Genomic DNA, 22,989 nt, shown 5'->3' on the forward strand with positions numbered 1-22,989 from the left:
ATCTACGCATTAAAACTTCCGCCTTTTACGAAAGATTTCCGTGGGCTGAAACCACTGTGAGTTCAATGTGCTTTTGGACGGCTCCGCTCACAGCGGGCCTCGGTGAACGTGTTAGGAATCAGAGAGTTTAAGAATCCGCCTCTGTCAGATTGCCTCTGCACATCGCTGTCTCCTGGCTGTTTTGGGTCTCTTGGTTTTCCTCTGCTTGTTGCGAGTTTATTGTCAACATGTGCTCAGATAGATATAGAGTTTTGTGCGATGCTCTTCAAATGTGTGGTTTTACTACGCTTCCTCTGTGCTGGAAAACAGTTGAAGTGCATATCCCCTCCAAGTCGGGTTCTGGGGTCTCCCATATGGCCTAGCCGTTAGGATTCCTGGTTTTCACCCAGGCGGCGGGTTCAACTCCCGTTATGGGAAAACAGTGGGATTTTTGGCTGCTCTTTCACTTGGAAATACCCCGTTGTTTCACAGTGAGGCAGCTGTGTAGGAGGACAAACAAATTTCCACTGATCTCGTTTATGAGCCTTTCTGGGCTCCTCCTACTTTTAATCCCCTTTGCACCATCCAAATTCAAGTGAGCACACAGTATTTACCTTCTATTGTAACGTGCTTTCTGAGGCCTCAGGTAACATGTGCTGGATACACAGTGTTCTGTCCCGGGTGTCGACAATTCAAAAGTACAGCAGGTACAGCGGGGAGCTTTTTTACGACACGTCTTATCACTGTCTTCACATTTTGAACCTCACCTCTACATAGAAAACATCATAAACGTCCAACAGTGTTAAAGTGGACAATCCCGTAGGTGTAAAAAGGTCCTTCTGATTCTGCAACAAAGTCAGGGCGACCGGTTAGCTAGCAGCAGTCAGTCAAGCCAGAATGCAACAGCAGCCACAAGGCATCGCTAACAAGGCTTCCAAGCCCAAAGAACCAGTGACCCTGACGTGATTTGAACACGCAACCTTCTGATCTGGAGTCAGACGCGCTACCGTTGCGTCACGAAGCCTCTCGTTGGCCTACACATTCACGGTGCTCCTAGTCATGCTCTGGCGTAAAGCCTCGTGACGCTACCTCCGTCCCGATGGCCGAACAGACATGCGTCAGCTGTGCTGTATGTGGGAACAAAAACCTTAGCGCGTCCCTGGGTGGGCTCGAACCACCAACCTTTCGGTTAACAGCCGAACGCGCTAACCTATTGCGCCACAGAGACAGACAGAGGCAGCAGGAGGGCGAGGGACGGCGGCAGAACGAGACGTGGAACTCGTTTCTCGGACTTGATTTGGAAAGAAACAGCAGAGCTTTGCAGAGTCATAACCACGTACGTCTCAGCACGCCAATATAGCGGATGCTTTCAGAGAGCCCTTTTTGCCGCATATTGGTTAAGAGTCGTTGCGCCTTCTGTATTTTACCAAGAAGCTGCACAATCATCCCATCACCTCGCCTGGTGAAAAGCACCAAGAACAGAATGCCCTTACACGCCCAACATGGGGCTCGAAGCCACGACCCTGAGATTAAGAGTCTCATGCTCTACCGACTGAGCTAGCCGGGCGTACCTCTGCCAGGGATTTAGGATGACACGGATAGGAAGCAGTTAAAGGAATCTAGTGAGTTGGTAATTCACTCAGGAAGCACTTTTAGTGAGTTCGTGGCAGTGTTTTGACAGCAAATTTTGATTTAGTTTTTGTCACAGTCTTTTGACGAAAATGCAATTTAGTTTTAGTCACATTTTAGTCAACCCCATCATTTTAGTTTTAGTCTAGTTTTAGTCGACGAAATATGAAAAACATTTTAGTTTAATAAATATACATTATATTTAGTCTACTAAAATCTAAATGGTTTAAATCATTTACTTGGTGTAATTAAATGTTCCATACAAAGATTCAACTGTTTTGACATAATTTACTTCACCTTAGAATGAAATTAAACCAGGTCATTACCTTTATTTTTCAGAAAAGTTCAGTAACTAGATTTGCATTGTTGGAACACAGAATATTAGACCATGAATGACATGTTCCAGTTCATTCAATCCCATTTGACTCAATTGACTCGTTAAGTAGGGCGTATTCATTCAGTTCATTCAACCAATGAAACGCTCTGACAGGGCTCACACTCAAAGGCTATTGGCTCATGGCATGCCTCTTTGAAGAAAGAGCTGCACTGTCTTTGCTTGATACAGCAATGAATGAGAAATAGCTTTCAAAAAGACATATTATATAAATTGTATTACATTTCTTTAATCATGCAAACATGTTACATACTTGGTTCGAATGTACAGTTTGACTCACTTCATCACTTCTATAATCAGTAGAGGACAGCGCTGGTTTCTTTTTGCTGACTTTATGTTGCATTTCACGTTATGCAGCAGCTCGTGTTAAGTTAACATAGGCATATAAAAACCTTTGTGCTGCCCTCGTAATGTGTTTCGGGGTGACTCACCTGCAGTCGCGCTTCAAGTTTGCGGCGTTTTACCAGCGATCGTGAAGGAAAATAAGACGCTTTGTAAACCGCGTGGAGACACAGAATACACGTGTGTGCTTCCCCTTCTCCCAGAGACTTCTCTCTACCATTTATATGAGATAAGCACATGCGCGCAAACTGATGTCCGCCAGGTGGGACAAGAATATTTTCATCTCGTTTTTATTAGTTGACGAAAATGTCAGTATATTTTTATTACAGTTTTCGTTATCATGCATTCATTTTTATTTAGTTATCATCTCGTTTTCGTCAGTGAAAACATGTCGTTAACGAATACTTTTCGTCATAGTTTTCGTCAACGAAATTAACACTGGTTCGTGGAAATTTCCCCATTCAAATAAACTGCCATATGGCGTATAGTGGGGGCGATGCATCGTCTCACCGAAAAAGGATCCCCGGTAGTCGCTGAATAGACCCCCCCATATAGTGGGTGAGTGGACACCTCTTGGGGCGCCCAAGAGCCATGGAGACCCCGGTGAGACCCCCACCCCCCCACCACGGTCCACGAAACCGTTTATGGTCCACGCCAGCCTTTTCCCATTCAGGTAAGCCTCCGCAGAGGTAATCCAACCTTCTAAATAGCCGCTTTCACAGCTAAATGGCTGGTCATTAAGGGTGGGGTAGCTTACTGCTGGGGAGTCGAGTCCTTGCTTTCCGCTATTCGTCCCCGCTGGCCATTGAACGCGTGGGGTGTAAAAGGACCACGCCCCCCAGACACGCCCACTATCACGAAACCACTATCTGTCCACTGATCATCTACTTCACTCATTGGGCCTCAGATCAAAGGGGGTGGAACCCCAGGCCCCGCCCACTACCGCGAAACCATTTTTTGTCCACTAGCACATTTCTATTCTCGAAAGCCACCCTGGGTGTCCGACGACCCCGCGGACCCGTCCGTGTGGGGGTCCGGATTCCGACAGACCCGCCCCCGGACCCCTCGCCCTGGCAGTCCGGGTAAACGGACGCAAAACCCACAGGCGCATCAGGGCCGGGTCGGGCTACTCGGGGCGGTTCGCCGTTAAGCCCCCTAGAGTCTCGTGGCGTTCCGCGGTCGTTTGGCCATTTTAGCCCATCATATGGTCAAAAAACGTAACACCTGGAATTTGTTCCGCCCCATTCATTATACTGTACAGCGGATGTCCAGAAAACGAGGTTCGAGAGGTCGGAAGATTTTGAGACTTCGGTCAATCCACCCTCACGGGCCACCGAGTCGGGATCTGAAGTTTGGGGGGCCTGGCTTCTTTCTAAGGGTCTTTAACTCGGATGAGTGTACCGCAAAAGTCTTGCTTTTTTCTAAGTGTCTCCCATTGAAACAAATAGGCAAAGAGAGTGACCTGATTGGGAATATAAAATACTTTTTCGTGCTCCAGGCCTTAGCCCTTTCGGTATGTCGCCCATGGGGGCGTGACGCAAACGCCTGTGCAATGTGGGGTCCCTCAGGCCCCCAGGGGTCTCGCGTCTTTAGGTCCTCGTGTAGTTTAAATGAGTGGGTTTGCAACCGTGTGCATTTAATGGAAATCTTGTCGGCCTTCCGTTCGCCCCCGAAGGGTCGAGGGGTCTCGAGATTTTAGATTCCGACTCTCAAGTGCCCCCTCGAATACGTCTCCGAAGAGCTAAGCCCCACGACCTCGTTCTGGGGGTCAAAGGTCAAAAAAGCAACAAAAGCGTGTCTGTATTTTTCAAGGAATATTTTTGTTTATTTTTTATCAACCACTTCCTGTACGCCTACGGTTTCGGCCCTTTAATATGTCACAACAGGGGACCCCATGTGTCAGCATTCGACGCCCTGAGTTCGCACCTCCCTCGGGGCCCCCGATACGGGCACCATACCTGGAACTATTTGTTCCACCCCATTCATTAAACTGTACAGCGGATGTCCAGAAAACGAGGTTCGAGGGGTCAGGGGATCTCGAGGCTTCGGTCACACGACCGTCACGGGCAACCGAGTTGGGACGTGAAGTTTGGGGGTCCTAGCTTCTTTCCAAGAGTATTTGACTTGGTTGAGAATGCAGCAAAAATCCGGCCTTGTGTCTCAGTGTCTCCCATTGAAACGAATGGGCAGGAAGAGTGATGAGTGATTGGGGATATAAAATACTTTTTTGGGCTCCATGCCTTAGCCCTTTCGGTATGTCGTCCTTGGGGGCGTGACGCAAACATTTGTGCAATTTGGGGTCACTCGGGCCCCCAGGGGTCTCGCGGCTTGAGGTCCTCGTGTAGTGTAAATGAGTGACTCTGCAACCACTGAACAGACTACACAGCAACCAGGAAGTTCCCTCTTACCATTGTAACTGACAGGCCACGTGTATGTGTTATCAAGGAGTTATTTATTTTGTAAATAAGCCTCATTGATTTGCAAGCCAAGTGTAGTGGTTATTTCGGATGTCAACCTTAGGCTCAAATATGCATACTGTGACTAATGCACAAAGTATGTCGTGCAACACAGTGTACCTAATCACATACTGGAAGATCAATGCAAATAAACAACATTTGAATTCATTTTTAGTTATTTTATGCATTGCCGTTTAAACAGCTATTTGGCCTCCGCCGAACAGACTACACAGCAACCAGGAAGTTCCCTCTTTCCATTGTAACTGACAGGCCACCTGTATGTGTTATCAAGGAGGCTTATTTTTGTATCAAAACATGCATTTTACGTTTAAAGATCATGCTATGTCATGAAACACAGTGCGCTTAATCAAATACTGGAAGATGAGATGAAACAAAGGTCACTGAGGGTCACAGTGAGTCACACTTTGTCATTTTAAACAATGCAGCCGAAACACTTATGAGGCCTCTGCTGAATAATGGATATGATACACTGAAAAGTCCCCGCTACCCATTTATTCGCAAGCCACGTGTAGTGGTTATTGCCGATTCTTATTTTCAGGTCAAAATGTGCATTTTATTTTTAGCGATCACGACACACCTCTCAGCACGGTGGGCTCGATGACATAGCCGAAGATCAATTGAAATGGGCAACGTTTAAAAAAAAACACTAGACCACCTGCCCGGGACCGCCGGCGGGGGATCCGGGGGGCGTGCCTATGCGATCCGCGGGTTCGCCTCGGCCCGGGATCGAGTTTCTGGAAAAATAGTGGTTTAGAGGACGAAAAGTGGTTTGGTGGTAGTGGCCGGGGCCTGGGGGGCGTGTCCAATGTATGATCCAATGTAGTGGATCAGTGGACAAATAGTGGTTTCGTGGTCATGGGAGGCTGCCGGGGGTCTCCGGCTGGACGCACCGTTCATTTAGAGGACATGAGGGAGGAACAGTGGAAAAGTAGGAGACCCGGCACCATCTACTTGGCTGGGCGCGGGCTAAGCTGCGCGTAGACGCTGTGGCGCCGTCCCCTGGATCGTGGCCGAACTGCGCTTTCGGGCCTCGACTTTGGGGTCGCAGCCGCGAGGACCCCTGGGGGTCCCGGCGCCCGGAGACCCCGCACTTTGTCCTTAGACCGCTCGGCCACCCTGACTGATTGTCGCATGGCTTCAACCTGAGAGGCGGCTCTGCAACGGCAGTCCTTCGACTTTCGGAATGACTTGTGACTGCAGCCATTCAATGTCACACACAGGCCATTTAGAAATAACGTCCAACCAGAGGCGCAATTCCCGGGGGGTGCTCACTTTTTGGCACTTACCTCTTCGATTTATTGCTTGATTATAAACTGCAAGGTCTTCTTTATCTACATTTAGCAAAAACTATATTAATTACACAAATGATCGGCATGTTGAGAGCATTTCTCAACAAACCATGTTTTAAACGGGAAGATGATTTCGGTTTTGGTATAAACGGCATGGAAAGGCTGCTTGTTAGCAACTTTGTCAGGTCTTTGCTCATGATAAGTCCATTTAAATTGTTACACTATGTGTGCTGTTTGTATCTCACTGCCGCGTCCAGTGGGACGCCTACAGTCCTCCGCTCTACCAACTGAGCTATCAAAGGCACGGGAACCGGTTGTCCAACTGAGCTATTTTTGACCCAGGTCAGCGGATGTCCCATGGCACGAAAAGCAGAGCAGGTGCAGCGAGCCAGCCAGGAGTCGAACCTGGAATCTTCTTATGCGTAGTCAGACGCGTTATCCATTGCGCCACTGGCCCTCTCTGGCCTGCTAACGTGGCAGGCAGTATTGCACTCTTCCGCCTGACGAACCACAACTTCTCCTGATAACCAAGCCCTCCAGCGGATTACTAGCAACTTCAAGGCAGCTGTGGTTGGTGCTAGACTCTGCTGGACACTTGCTCTTCAGGAACTGGGTTTGACAACTCTGCCAGAAATTCAGCGAACAACAGTTTCCATGCAAAGCACGAGGAGGCTCCAGCATGTGCAAAGCTATGTCAGAAGTGGGATTCTTACCCACGCCTCCAGAGGAGACTGCGACCTGTCACTGTTACATCCCACAGTTGTCCAGGTCAACGCCTCACAGCCTGCTGCACCCGCTGCCAATCCAGGTGCCATACCCAAGAGACCCTACAGAAGAACTGTGGAGGCCAACACATGCAAGAAGTGTGGCCAATTTAAAACAAGTGAAACAGGTCATAGCCAGTATAGGGGCAGGGTGTACTGCCCACACACTGAGACTGTTTCAAAAGAGGTATGGTTGGAGGAAATGAGAAGAACCACCTCCAAATAGTGTGCAACTATAATGTATATAGTTTTATGTAAATAGTGTTATTTGAACAAGTTGTTCATTGTTAATAGTAGTTTGTAGTTATTTATCTATTTTTTAAAGCGTTATCAAAGGCTGAAAGGCCTTTTTACACTTACTTGTTTTTAAATACATTCTTTATAATTGTATTTGTTTGTCTTTTATTTATTTTTTAATATTCTATTTACCTTTATGTATATAGTTTTTTAAACGTGCTATTTAACTTATTAAACGATTTTAATTGAATATTCTTTATTCTTCTGTTAACTATTTGTGAAATAAAAAGAAACTATCAAGACATGTTTTTGACTTTCATTATTTCTATTAGTTTTAGTAAAACACAATACTCGGTGCCTGTGCAATAACATAAAATATAAATATATAAGAAGGACTATTTCTGTATTTTGTTGTTCTTGCATAATAGGCATTTTTCAACATATTTGCTGTGGCTTGCATATTTGTTATAACTAATACCACAGAGCACAGGTATCTTTTTTGAGTTTAAAACACAACCAACGAGTACATATGTTTATTTTGAAAGTAATGCATTCAAGAATTTGTTTGTTTAATAAGACTAAAAATTCAACAATACGTTGTCTTTGGCTGGATTCGAACCCCCGTCCTGGTGACTGCCTGCAATAGAAAGCAATGTAAATTAAACGTACGCTGTTTTATTGCTTCAAAAACTAGACAAATGCATCAACACTCAAACATTAGGGAAGAGCTATCTCTTCTCTTGATATTCTTTCTATCTTTCCTTTTCCTTTTCCCCCTTCTTCCCCACCTTTGATGGCCTATTGTTCCCCAGCATTGAACTGCAGCGCCTTAGACCGCTCGGCCACGCTACCACAGGACTGTGGCTTCGGCAGGCCCTTTTTCGCCACTGTATCTCTCAGATGGCTGTACAGTTGCAAGTTCACTCGAACCAGGTACAACAGCTGGCAAGTGCTTCGCTTCTAGTGCTTGTTACACAGTTTTGATGGAATCCCGCATGAAAGACGCATTTACAAAAAGCAGAGAGAGCGTGTCAACTGCACTTTGAGCAAAAGCAGGCGAGCGTACTGGCAGGAACACTTTCCATCAGTAAAAGAGCCGCTCGAAACAAACACGTGGGAGTCTATAAAGGGCTGCATCGTGTTCTCTCACTCTCTGTTCATCCCGTGCTACCGACTTGGGTTAAAGCAACAAAGCGGCTCACAAAACTGTACGTCTGACAAAGTGAATGCCTAAAGCACAGCAGCCGTAGTCGGCAGGGTTTGAACCTGCGCGGGGAGACCCAATGGATTTCAAGTCCATCGCCTTAACCACTCGGCCACGACTACAACAGGTTGCGTGCCCTCTGGGCTTAACTCGTGCGCAAAGAGGGACGAGCCGGCAGCGTAACGGGCGATGTAACGGAGACGTCAAAAAGGGACAGGCAGGATCAGATCAACGACACAAACACAGCACGTGTCCTGCCGTGACCCGGATTCGAACCGTTGCAGAGCCAACCGCTTACTCACGGCAAGCCACCGCCTTCGCTAGCAGGACTTTTGACTACATCTGCAGGGAGGGGATTGGCAGGTTTTGCTGAGGTCTCAAGGAATTTCTGGTGCATGCGCTGAAGCAAAGTCGATTAAACCCTGCTCAAAGCCCATATGTCGACTCCAACTCACGAGCAAACGTTTTCTTTTCAACAGAGGGCGGGCCAGAACAGCTCACAAGGTAAAGGTGACTTTCCCATCGCACAGGGACTTGAACCCTGGACCCTCAGATTAAAAGTCTGATGCTCTACCGACTGAGCTATCCAGGCTCGTGAAGGTGTGCAACAAGTTCTTGTTGTAGGCCCTCAAGGGGGAGTGGGAGGTGTTCAGTACGGCAGGTGAGTGCAGGTTCATCCCTCATCGAGCACACCTGAACCAGTTAATGTGGCTCTGGAGGTACATAAGTAGATGAATTAAAGACAGCTCCAAGCTGGCACTAACTGCAGATCCCTGGCAGCGGTGGGATTTGAACTCACGCCTCCGAAGAGACTGGAGCCTTAAATCCAGCGCCTTAGACCGCTCGGCCACACTACTACGAGGATTCAGTCTTCTGCAGGCCGTTTCCACCATTGTGTTTGACATTAGGTCCCGACAACGTTTCGCAGACAGTCAGTAATTTACAGGGTTCTGTCCGCTTAGGGTTCTGTGCACCTTTCTGATGCAGGGGCGTTCAGTCCTATCTCTGGAGGCGATGCCACCTGTAGATTGCAGATCATCAAGTACACCTGAACCGGATAATGTGGCTCTGGGAGTTGGCAGGTAAGTGAAAGTCAGACGTGTTTTAAAAACTGCCCTGACAGCTTTTCTTTGGTCTTTTCTTTGGTCTTTTGCCCGTGATTTCCTTAAAGGTTCCTGCAAAGCAAAAATTTGTAAATCACATTAAAGGTTATATGTACACATTGGTTTATGTTGAATGTGTACTATATTTATACTATATTTATATACACACACACACACACACACGCACACACACACACACACACACACACACACATATATATATATATATAATAAACATACAGTGAAATAAAAGAAAAAAACGTATTCTGAAGTCTCCAGAGAGTTTGCGAGATTTCTTGTGATTTCTAGCGCAAAGAGACGCACCACAGCACACGTGCACACTGGCTTATTGAAAATGCAAGTAACACTGCAAGAAAACGTGTGGAATCTTAAGTGACAACTCGATTGTCTTTGGACGTGAAGCTCCTGCATCACGTTGCTCTGAGTAAAAGCAATGCACGTACCATATGGGAGACTCTTGTCATGTGTGTCGAGGTGCCACAGCGAGGAGCAACACCGGACCCTGATGGCGTTTTGTGACTGAACATATGAGCAGGAATCAACACGAAGACCTTTTTCTGCACTGGTGAGCCTCGACAGGTAGCATAGGGAGGGCTAAGACGCACAAATGCGTGAAGGAGGCTCCAAAAGCCACTGACGTGGAGAATGCGGGCGTCGGTCCCACTACCTCTCGCTTGCGCTTACTGTTTCCCACTGCCTGAGCCAAAGTAAGCCCAAAGTAAGCCCACATGAGCCAATCACGTTTCTCTACGGGGCTTACTTTTGACCAATCGCGTTTCTCTACGGGGCTTACTTTTGACCAATCGCGTTTCTCTACGGGGCTTACTTTTGACCAATCGCGTTTCTCTCCTGTTGCTTACTTTTGACTGATCACCGACCGCTGCGCTGTTATTGTCATCTTTGCAAAAGGTAAGGCTATGGTTTACTTAATTATTGAATTATTGAATAACTTTTCCCATTATTAATATAGAACAAAACATGTCACTACTGATCAGATAAATTAAAATCATCCGCTGTCCGCTAATTAAGCTGTCAACAATGATGTGTGTTTTGTATGCAGTCATGTTTTCTGTCTATGAATGAAAATACTGATAAAAAATGACAAATCAGTGGTCTAGATCAGGTGTCAAACTCGATTTCATCCCGGGCCACATCAGTATTATGATTGCTCTCAAAGGGCCGGTTGTAACTGTAAGACTATATAAATGTATCCACTCTTTTATCACACTGCATAATTACATCTGCATTTAATTACTCATTTTGGTAATAACTCAATTAATACCTAGTTTTGACAGTAAAAGACCAGTAAAATAAAGTGTATTCAAGTGTACAACTACTGTACAGTTTATTAAAAAAAAAAGAAGATATGTTTCTGTATGAACACATAGTCGGTCTACATAGTGTTTCTTGACAAGCTAACATTTTTAAAGGCCTTTGTGTAGGGCACACTCGCTCACATATCTTCAGCATACACTGCATTAAAAATGTACCTTCTGAAAAACACTTGGTAACTCGGGCGATTTCTTCAGCCACAATAAAGCTGGCTTTCACGGCTGCATCACTTTTTGCAGAAACATTTGCAAACAAATTCTGCCAAAAATGTAAGTTTTTTTCAAGTCTTGTACCTTTTGTTGCTTTTCTAGGTGGCTAAGGTTAGCATACTTTGCTCTGTGTTTGGTTTCGAAGTGCAGACGTAAATTGTACTGTATTCTTTGAGCACAGCCACCCCTGTTGAAAAAAAACAGTATATGCTGGGTTAGGTATGTTTTGATGCTGGTTGGACCATCTTAAACCAGCTACGGACCGCACATGACCAGCTAAAGACCAACTAAACCAGCACAAACCAGCATCAAAACATACCAAATAAGCATATGCTGGTTTTTTTTAACAGGGATGGCCTCCTGGCAAAGACGACACACCGGCTTGTTTCCATTAAGCACAAACATGTATTTGCTTTCCCATCCCTCTTGAAATAGCCTCCCCTCTGCATAAATTTTTATTTGTTTGACACAATGTGTCTAATTAATATATATATATATATATATATATATATATATATATATCATATCACTCACTTATTACACCGCTCGTTGGAATGCTTAATTCTGATTGGCCAGTCGCGACATTTGCAGGTTCGTTATTCCCAGATAACCTCTCAAAACTAATAACACAGGGTAACCCTGACGCAACAAATCATTTTGACAGGCTTTTTTTGACAAATTAAAAATAAATATGTCTTTTAATAACATATATGACATTATATTTACAAATTATTAAACCAAATTGAATGTTCGTGACATTTGAACATTGTTTCTTACCTTAAAACCGAAAGTAAACAGCTTTTCCTGTTAGGTTTGCATTCAGTAAAAATGAGCTAATAAAATATTTCAAATTCACATTTCATGTCAAGTTTTTTTCTCATGTGGCAAGTATCCCGCGTAACAAGCGGTATAATGTACAAGCAGCCGGCTGTTATCGCGAAATAAGCCCCTCCAGTGTGAAACAAGAAACAACCTGATCGCACTGGAGGGGCTTATTTCTGCGATATATACGGACACTGCCACCTACTGGCTAGATGTCGTCATCGCGCAGGTAATAAAGTTGAGTTGCATTTTCAGGTCGTGGACATAAAATGTATAATAACACTACAATAATTTGTAAGCTCTCGCGGGCCACATAAAATGAGAGGGCGGGCCGGATTTGGCCCTCGGGCCTTGTATTTGACACTTATGTCGTTTTCTAGACATATTATTGACTTTTCTTATATTCTAAATATATTACTGAGTTTTCTTATATAAAATAGTTTTCTTATTTAAAGAATACATTTAAAGGAAGTTATAGAGTTCATATACTTCTCTGATCTTAACAAGGGCTATGGGCCTCATGTATGAGTTTGAACACTTGAACACCTGCGTACACACCAAATATCTTATCAAACTAAGACAGGAACTGCACGTACACCACACACACTTTTGTAGAGAAGTTTAATTAAGAACGCTGGGTTGTTTATCATTATCACGCTAAACCATGAGTTCATTTTTAATAAAACCAAGGTTAAATCATGTATCGTCCGAAAGCCCCCGGAAAGGTGTCAAGATAAAGAGCACATGATATACGTATGTGTTATTGCACATGATATACGTATGTGTAATTGAGAGCGCTCCCTACAATTAAATCCTAATATGGTAGGCCGGAGATCTTAATATGGTAGGCAAGAAATATAACTGTAGCAAGTGCAGGATGAAATATAACTGTAACGAACAGCAAGGTTCACTGAAATGCAGAAGAACCCAAATCAGCAACGGCGATGAAGGGTTAATGAACTTTACACACAGACATATTCTTTTGATTTAAATCAAAATATAAGTATACTTGTATTGCCTGCACAGTTAGTCTCGTTTATTAAGAAAACCTTGCCATTATGAAAGAGATCTCTGTGTAACCATAACGTAACTTAAACACAAATGGCGCTGCGCAGACCATACGGATTATGACATCACAGGAGCGCGAGATCAGTATGCGCTTGACACGGTCTCGCGATACTTAAGTGTCATAGGCGGACACCACGGAAGATCGAACAGACGCAAACGGAGCTCGTGACGTATTCGCTCTATGTTGGCTCGGCTTTATATTTTAAGACACCTTTGTATATTGCCGTTTCAATTCTCCAGCACTAGTACAAATGGAGTCACAGTTTTAACGTGAAATCCAAATAAATGACAACTTCTGGATGTGCTTCCCGGGAATTGGAGACACGTGACAATGACGTTAACTCAGTTAGCAACGATCTCCCGCGAAACGCACACGAGGAAAGGTGAGTTCTGACCTAAACATGTAACGTTATAAAAACAAAATTGTAAAATATGAAAGCTAGCATTGTTTATAAGAGTATTGTGTTTAGGGTTTAATTTGTTGTCTGTTTTATGTCACCTGCGTGTTGTTGCAGAAATTTTCATAGTAACGTTATGTAGCTATTAGTCAATAAATAAAATTCGTCATACTTCTTATACAGTTCTTAAGAATTTACAAATGAATCAAAAAAGCACAGTTAGTGATTACAACGGGTCACGTGTAAGGATTAATGAAGTACTATTAAAGGTATCATTGCAGTGATTTTGTATCAAAACTAACAAAGTGTGGTAAAATTCTGTAAAATAGTAATTAAAATGTCAATACTGATATATTTTTATTATTATGCAATAAGTAAAGGAAATGGCTGAGATTTAAAGGGGGTGCTTCATTTGTGGACATTTAAACTTGTAAGAAACATAGAAAATCCCACTAGATTTATGTATGAACATTGCATAGCACATTTATATCACTGAATTTATATCCCCTGTATCCCCTCCCCCCATGTCCAGCCCTACATACAATACATTAATCTATCAAACAAACAACAATCAATTTTCATTGACATTTTGTTATCTATATGACTAGTGGACTGGTCACAAGTGCTCCTATTAAATGGATCTCTGTATTTACATCCACAGAAAAGCACAAAACAGGTTTGGAGCAACAAGGGTAAGTAATGTCTGGATTTTGGCATGAATAATTCAAGTTACATAATAATAATCATAATAATAAACTAAATTTTATTAAATTATTTACTTACAGGTATTGCATAAATGTGTAGCTGTGACAATTCTATACCAAGAATGACAAGCACGGGCTTCAAGAGCAATTAATCAGCAAATACAAAGGTAAGAAATCTCATAACAAAATGGAGAATTTAATGTAAGGTTTATAAGTTGCACAGTAAAATTATGTTTTTTTTTTGCATTTTGCATAGTATTGTGTATAAATGTATGCAACAGCAACCCTATATCGCCTATGCAGACTCAGATAGGTCTTGGTGGGCCAAGGTACTTAAAAATAAGTCTCAAGTAGCCAGACCTCCAATACTGAAGGAAACTTTGGCCGCTTTCGTTGGCCATGGCCCGCACAAAAGGGCATTAGACTCGCAGGTAAAGCAACCAATCACGTTTCGTTTTGTGCCTTGTCATGTTTAGAGGTGTGGAAATGTCCCTGCAGTAACAGACCGATGTACGATTATGGGTTTATGCCGAGAACCTCGCATACTTTTAAGAATTTAGCATCCGATGTAAAGACGACAGCTTACTTCTTAGATCAGACGGCTTCGTGTTGTTGACCGTTAAAGAACGCGACACGCACGTCTCCCAGAAATCCTGTGAAATTATCCTGTGAAATTAATTAAATCAGATGACGACTTCGAAGTCGCTGAAGTGTTTCCAAGAAAGTGTGCCTTATGCATCAGACGTTCTGCCAACGGTCCATGGGTGTGACGTCTGAGGCTGAGACTAACTGAAAATCAACATTATCTTTGATACTGTACAGCACAGCACAAAAGAGTGTTCAGGAAAAATTTCTCCAGGGTTCGTTTTTAAAGCGTACCGAGACCACCTCTTCAAGCAGGTCTCTGTACGTTTGTTTGGTTCACTTTTGGTGCATACCCGATTGCTATTGCTGCATTCACACCTGCCCAAACGAACCTCACCAAAAGGAATAATGAACTCTTGTGCGATTCAACCGAACTAAATGAGGCAGGTGTGAAGGCACCCTTAAACAAGAGAGAGATGCAAAATATGTAGAGCGGGGGTCGCGAAGACCAGGATTAAGGACCGCTACTTTAGTTCTGGCTGCATGCCCTATGAAGTTTCTAATCCATCACACTTTATCCATCACTCTATCACTGTCAAAACACCCTTTGTATTTATGTCTGTCTGTTTTCATATCTGACCGTCTTTCTGTTTGACCTGTCTGATTGTAGGGCCTGTTCAACTGTCAAAGTTGATCTTGTTAACCAGTTTAAATTAGTTTTTGCCAGACTTTGTCACGCCAACATTACAGTTTATCATGAAACTCTACTAGATGGTGTTCAGTCACTGTTGTTAAGTAGAGTTTGAGCTATTTGCAAGTTTTGTATAGATGTTTGTTTAGAGTAACTAAAAGGTTTAAAATTATTTTTCAGAATCAGAATACATCAAGATTGGCAAAACTAAGTCAACATCACCAAGATTGCTTTAACAGAGCAACTGAACTGGACTCAAAAAGACTCCATACAGCAATCACAGGAAGTTTGCATGGTGAGTAATATGTGAACATGATCATCACATTAACTTGTCAATGAACAGTTTTATTGGAGCCTTTGCTTTTGGACTTTATTTTTGTATTCATTACATTACCTCACTGTAAAAAATAAATGTATTTTTACACAGAAAAAAACTGTAGAATTTAACAGTAACATCTCATTTTAATCAGAACTGTGAAATTCCATAAAAATGCATACATTGACACCTAATGTACATGTCGCCTGTTCTTTAACTGATTAAATGTGTTACTGGAAAAAACGTCTATTTCCTTTAAATTAAAGTGATTGTTGTGTATTGTTAACCTGACATGTCCTTTAAAAAACGTTCATGTTTATTTTTTTGTCAGAGTTGGATACAGTGTATTTTTACTGAAAAATCCATTAGAATTTCACAGCCATATCACATTTTTATCATAACTGTAAAAAATATTTAAAAAACACACATTGACACCAAATATAGTCTATATTTTCCCAGTTGAATTTAGCAGCGGCTATATGTACTAGTTGCCTTATATTCTATTTACACCATGTAGAATTCACAGTTCTTTGTGATAAATGTAAATATGAATTAGATGCTATCTATACACTGTAAAGAATAAATGTATTTTTACAGGGAAAATGCAGTATAACGTAACAGTATTTTCACATTTTTTTATTAAAATAGTAAAATTCCATAAAANCGAAGATCAATTGAAATGGGCAACGTTTAAAAAAAAACACTGACCACCTGCCCGGGACCGCCGGCGGGGGATCCGGGGGGCGTGCCTATGCGATCCGCGGGTCGCCTCGGCCCGGGATCGAGTTTCTGGAAAAATAGTGGTTTAGAGGACGAAAAGTGGTTTGGTGGTAGTGGCCGGGGCCTGGGGGGCGTGTCCAATGTATGATCCAATGTAGTGGATCAGTGGACAAATAGTGGTTTCGTGGTCAGGGAGGCTGCCGGGGGTCTCCGGCTGGACGCACCGTTCATTTAGAGGACATGAGGGAGGAACAGTGGAAAAGTAGGAGACCCGGCACCATCTACTTGGCTGGGCGCGGGCTAAGCTGCGCGTAGACGCTGTGGCGCCGTCCCCTGGATCGTGGCCGAACTGCGCTTTCGGGCCTCGACTTTGGGGTCGCAGCCGCGAGGACCCCTGGGGGTCCCGGCGCCCGGAGACCCCGCACTTTGTCCTTAGACCGCTCGGCCACCCTGACTGATTGTCGCATGGCTTCAACCTGAGAGGCGGCTCTGCAACGGCAGTCCTTCGACTTTCGGAATGACTTGTGACTGCAGCCATTCAATGTCACACACAGGCCATTTAGAAATAACGTCCAACCAGAGGCGCAATTCCCGGGGGGTGCTCACTTTTTGGCACTTACCTCTTCGATTTATTGCTTGATTATAAACTGCAAGGTCTTCTTTATCTACATTTAGCAAAAACTATATTAATTACACAAATGATCGGCATGTTGAGAGCATTTCTCAACAAACCATGTTTTAAACGGGAAGATGATTTCGGTTTTGGTATAAACGGCATGGAAAGGCTGCTTGTTAGCAACTTTGTCAGGTCTTTGCTCATGATAAGTCCATTTAAATTGTTACACTATGTGTGCTGTTTGTATCTCACTGCCGCGTCCAGTGGGACGCCTACAGTCCTCCGCTCTACCAACTGAGCTATCAAAGGCACGGGAACCGGTTGTCCAACTGAGCTATTTTTGACCCAGGTCAGCGGATGTCCCATGGCACGAAAAGCAGAGCAGGTGCAGCGAGCCAGCCAGGAGTCGAACCTGGAATCTTCTTATGCGTAGTCAGACGCGTTATCCATTGCGCCACTGGCCCTCTCTGGCCTGCTAACGTGGCAGGCAGTATTGCACTCTTCCGCCTGACGAACCACAACTTCTCCTGATAACCAAGCCCTCCAGCGGATTACTAGCAACTTCAAGGCAGCTGTGGTTGGTGCTAGACTCTGCTGGACACTTGCTCTTCAGGAACTGGGTTTGACAACTCTGCCAGAAATTCAGCGAACAACAGTTTCCATGCAAAGCACGAGGAGGCTCCAGCATGTGCAAAGCAATGTCAGAAGTGGGATTCTTACCCACGCCTCCAGAGGAGACTGCGACCTGTCACTGTTACATCCCACAGTTGTCCAGGCAACTGCCTCACAGCCTGCTGCACCCGCTGCCAATCCAGGNGACTTTCAGGCAGGAGGGTGAGACATTGTCTGGGCCTGGTGCTTTTCTGATCTTTTGTTTGCGGAAAAGCTGGCAAACATCCTCTTCGCAGATCTTAAGTGCAGGTTGAATGTCAAGAGGAGGTGTTAATGGTATAGCAGAGATAGGGTCAGGGCGGGTGTGAAGGGTGAGACTCTGCATTTCAAAACGACAATAGAAGTCGTTCAGGTCGTCAGCCAGTCGTTGATTACCCATAGACTGAGGGGATGATGGCTTGTAGTTGGTAATGTCTTTCAGGCCTTTCCACACCGATGCAGGGTCGTTGGCTGAAAACTGGTTCTTCAGCTTTTCAGAGTAGCTTCTCTTAGCTGCTCTTATCTCCTTTGTCAGTGTGTTTTTGGCCTGAATTATACAAGACTTTGTCCCCACTTCTGTAAGCATCTTCTTTGGCCTGACGAAGCTGTCTCAGTTTCATTGTAAACCATGGTTTGTCGGACTTGGGAGTATATTGAAGGTTATTTCTATATTTAAACCTATTCAGTAGTGACGTACAATACTAATAATGAATATAGTTGTTCTGTACTATTTTATGTGTCATTACATTTTGTGAGTAAAGTGTTTAATGTCTGTATGGGACACTTAAGTTGAATATTATTCAAACGAAGAAAATGGTAATACTATCAGCCAGGTTTTTATTCATCCAATCATCACAGTAGAAAACATGAACCACACCCACTATTCTTCCTCATTCAATATTAAGTTTCATTGTGAAATATGTCAGAAAACTGAAGACAATCACTATTCTGCTTCACAGGGACTTTCACAAATCAACATGCTGCAGAACATGAATGACTTGATGTTTCATTGTTATTAAAGTCACCATTAATGTGATCAGTGTTTACTTTATTGGGCTCTTCACCCTTGATCTGATATACTGTGATCTCTCTTTGGGCTGGAAAATGAAGGACACTCAGAAGAAAAATATGATCGTTTGTGTAGTCACATGTCAGGTGGGGTGATAGTGAACTTACATACTAGATCTCCTAGATACCAATCTCCACAGACCCGCCACCCCCCACCGTTATCTGCACAGACCACATGAGTGTGCTCCGGTTGTCTTTTATTTTAATGCATATTTTCTAGAGGGGTTTGTCAAGTTGTTTGGATAACATTATTGGCCTGCTGTAGATTATTCGATCGTTAGAATTCTTGTTGGTGCCCCAATTAGAAGTAGCATTGTCGTTTTCTGTGACATTTAATATGCTATGGGTGATATTACGTGACCTAGATCGTTCCTAAAACTTGAAAGAATTCTGACTTGTCTACATATTTGGAGAGGTATCTATCGTTATTAACTTTCATTTAAACTTAACTATGTAGAAACAACTGTATGTATTTCTAGGTTGATTTAATTGACAAATTGCACACTCTTCCCAGCTTTAACTAATTATTTATATTACTCATTGTTTAAATTAATTTAGGATCCCTGGAAGGCTAGTCATTGCTATAAGACTATATTTTTACTTGCAGACATCTCACAGTCTCGGGCAGCAGGACCAACACAGCCTCACTTGAAGTTATTCCCACGCACCTTGCAGGGTGACCGGAAAAGAGCTTTTAACAAGAGCTGGTACGCACAACACCAATGGCTGGAGTATTTTGCAAGCCAAGACTCTGCATATTGTTTTACTTGTAGACACTTTTCTCTCCCTGGTGTTCAAGAGACTTCATTCACTTCACCACTGGGCTATTCCAACTGGAAGAAGGCAATGTATAAAGATGGAGGATTCAGGGCACATGAAAAATCAGAAAATCATGTAAACTCCATGTTAGCGTGGAGCGAACACAAAAGAAGGATTTTGACAGACACTTCAGTGTTAAGTGTCCTCGATGAGAAACACCAAAAACTAGTTGAACAAAATCGTTCCTACATTAAAACAGTTGCTGAGGTACTTTTATTTACTGCAATGCAAAACATTTCACAAAGGGGACACATTGAGAAGATGCATCTACAAACAAATAGTCCACTGATTGACAAGAAATAAAAAGCTGTAGGTAATGCAAAATACACAAGTAACATTATTCAAAATGAGATTCTTGCGTGTCTGTCAGATATGGTACGTGAAAGCATCATCAGTGAAGTAAAGGAAAACACATTTTTTTCCATCATTGTAGATGATACAAAAGATCTGAAAAAGAAGGAACAACTGTCAATAGTACTTAGGTACTACTATAATGGTGCCGTCCATGAAAGTTTTCTTGATTTCAAGCAAGCTACTGATCTTGATGCAGAGGGGCTTACTCAAAAAATAATGCAATGCCTGGAGAGGTATGGACTTGAGTATAGGTCAAATCTAGTGGGGCAAGGTTACGATGGGGCATCGGTCATGTCAGGGAGACATTCTGGTGTTTCTGCTAGGATTAGAGCTAATGCAAAACATTCATTTTATGTGCACTGCAAAGCACATTGTCTTAATCTTGTTCTAGTTGACTCAACAAAATCAGTGCCTGAATCTGAAACCTTCTTTTCCCTACTACAGAAATTATATGTGTACATGTCAGGCTCCTATGTGCACCAGAAATGGCTCTCTGTGCAAAAGGAAATGTACCAAGGTGCCCCAAGAGAGCTACAAAGACTCAGTGACACCAGATGGGCATGTCGGTACAAGGCTTGCAAAAATATTAAGGACAGACTGCCCGCTGTATTGCGTGTGCTGCATGATATTGATGTGGAGAACAGTGGAGAACGCTCTGTGGAAGCACTGGGTTTACTTGCACAACTGGATCTTACCTTTATTGGAACACTTGTGATCTTTACAAAAGTCCTTGGGGAGGCACAATTCCTTGCAGAAATGCTTCAATCAACCTCTCTTGATTTAGCGAATGCTGTGGACTTAGTTGAAGCATTTCAAGATACCCTCCAAGACCTAAGAAGTGATTCATCCTTTGATGAAATATGGAAAAACACTGTGGACATGGGAAAGCAGTGCAATGTTGCAGTCGAAACTGTGGTGAAAAGGCCACAAAAAATGAATTCTAGATTAAGCGGGTCAATTGTTGAATCCACTGTTGGACAACGGAGGTGTAAGGAAGGAGACATGGAACAATTCAGAAGTGGTATATTTTACCCCATTCTGGATTGTTTAAGTGGGGAGATGCAGAGGCGTTTCAGTAAATCCAACTGCAGTATTATGCAAGGTATACAAGCACTGAACCCTAAGAGCAGAAACTTTCTGGACGAAGAGACCATTTTTAGTTTTGCTAGGATTTATGAATGTGATGTTGAAGACATAAAACATGAACTGCATCAAGTGAGGAGGGTTATAGAAAGAAAATCTCAGACTGGAAATGAATTGTCTAGTCTTTTAGAGTTTATCATCTTTCTTGAGCCATACAAAGAAGTGTTCTATCAACTGTTTCGCTTGTGCTGCATAGCTGTGGCCTTACCAGTCAGCAGTGCAAGTTGTGAGCACAGCTTCTCTGCACTTAAGCTCATAAAAACAACTTTACGCACTACCATGGCTGATGATAGATAGACTTGGTAATCTTGGAGTCTTAAGCATTGAGGTAAGGAGAGCCAAATGTCTTGACTTGGATGATTTTGTTAGACGGTTTGCCAGTCATCATCGAAACAGAAGAATCCAGCTCTTTTAGTTGAGGTCGGTCTGTCTTTTCCTATTATCTTCCTATATTTTTGCTATTTTTTTGTTTCTTAACTAAAGAGAGTTCCTTAATTGTACATTGTTAATATAAGGGTCCCACATTTTATTTTTACATTGTGGCGTTTTCATTTGAATTGTTACAGTTCTAAAACTTTTATAACATTGCCTTTTTTAAATGAATTTGAAAGAAATGTTGAATTAAACACTATGATGTTATGGCCTAACCATTTGATATATTACAGTGAAAATATCAGATTTTACTATGCTGAGTGATTTATTTCCTTTATTTTTTTATTTATTTTGTATATTTAAAAAATATTGTGAATAAAACTACTGTATAATGTAATTGCCAAACCAATTATTAAAAGAAAATGGTTGACATAATTTCTGCTTCTGGGCTTTTTTAATTGCTCTGATTTGTTTTCATTTTTTTCCAAGTTAAAAAAAAAAGTGTCAGTGTAACTTAAACAGTATTTCAAAAGTAAACTAAAGGTCATATCCCAGATAGCAACCAAACCAGCAAATCGTTGCGGCCCAAATCGGCCCACACTTACTCCCCATACCGCCTCATCTGGCCCACATACGCGTGGAATGAGGCCTTGGGTGGTCGCTCCTGTTTGCCAGGTTTGGGCCACAAGCAAGCCAAAGCAATGCCACATGTCAAAAAACAAAACAAATAAAGCAGAACTGACCCAAATATAATCAACAGTTCATTTAAATTCTGGCCCAGATTTATCCTAAAACCAACACCTTTCTGTGCTCCTGTTTGACAGAATTTGTATTGAGTTTTATTATTATTATAGTGATGATTGAGTCATTAGTGATGAACATCTGCTGTTAACAAACAGATTCACTGCAGAAAAGATCAACAAAAACTACAAAAATTTAATTTACCCAGAGAAACACAATAACTACATTCTGAAATACACCCCAGCTAACAAAAGTGTGTTATAAGAACGTTCCTTAGAGGTTTTTCATGTGTTTGAATACATTTTAAAAACATCTTTTAATGTTTTAAGAATATTACCATCAAGGTGATCAGTGTTTCCTTGAGTTGGGATCTTGACCGTTGACTATTACTTGATGTGATCTGCTGAAACTGTGAGCTTTTAAAATGCACTTGATATGACAGTGCAAACAAGAACGTGACCAAATGGTGTTGGTATGGAACCATTGACACCACTGTGATGATGTAATTTGATTTAGTGTTGATCCTGAAAGAACATTATAAGATCAGGGAGTCTGATTGTATTTTGATGTCTAGAAAGATTTGTGAAAAATGGATGTATATTCATCAAAACACATTTTAGAATCACACAGACATCAAGAATCAGTGTATGAAGCTCAGCAATGGTGAGAATCAACCAACTAATTTAGATAAACGGATCAACTGCAATGCATTTTGGGAATTATGAATGAGTTTTGTGCTATTCAGAGGCGGGTAGTCCATGGGCCAAAGAGTAAAAGTCCTGCCATATTTTTGTTTCACCCATGAACCCATGAGCTGATTTCACCAGAGGAGGAACCAAGTAATTTCTCTCAAGTCACAAGCAAGTCCTCAAAGAGTTAAAGTGAATGAGATAATTGAGTAATTAAATGATGATTGAGCATTAGTGATGAACACCTGCACA

General features: G+C 42.6%; 1 protein-coding gene, 1 long non-coding RNA gene and 4 other non-coding genes across 7 annotated transcripts in view; 1 reads left to right on the forward strand and 5 right to left on the reverse strand.

Annotated features, from left to right (window-relative positions):
- Positions 1-22,989, reverse strand: part of scn5lab (sodium channel, voltage gated, type V-like, alpha b) — a 186,094-nt gene that overhangs the window by 10,654 nt on the left and 152,451 nt on the right. The window lies entirely within an intron of this gene.
- Positions 1,134-1,207, reverse strand: trnan-guu (transfer RNA asparagine (anticodon GUU)). Its single transcript has one exon. It is a non-coding gene; the product is annotated as a tRNA-Asn (tRNA).
- On the reverse strand, positions 1,474-1,546 carry trnak-cuu (transfer RNA lysine (anticodon CUU)). Its single transcript has one exon. It is a non-coding gene; the product is annotated as a tRNA-Lys (tRNA).
- Positions 8,357-8,437, reverse strand: trnas-uga (transfer RNA serine (anticodon UGA)). Its single transcript has one exon. It is a non-coding gene; the product is annotated as a tRNA-Ser (tRNA).
- trnak-uuu (transfer RNA lysine (anticodon UUU)) lies at positions 8,832-8,907 on the reverse strand. Its single transcript has one exon. It is a non-coding gene; the product is annotated as a tRNA-Lys (tRNA).
- On the forward strand, positions 13,089-15,541 carry LOC130547081 (uncharacterized). The gene is made up of 4 exons (XR_008961848.1): positions 13,089-13,253; positions 13,930-13,960; positions 14,054-14,139; positions 15,429-15,541. It is a non-coding gene; the product is annotated as an uncharacterized LOC130547081 (long non-coding RNA).

The sequence above is a fragment of the Triplophysa rosa genome, linkage group LG23 (genome assembly GCF_024868665.1).
Source record: "Triplophysa rosa linkage group LG23, Trosa_1v2, whole genome shotgun sequence".
Lineage (NCBI taxonomy): Eukaryota > Metazoa > Chordata > Actinopteri > Cypriniformes > Nemacheilidae > Triplophysa > Triplophysa rosa.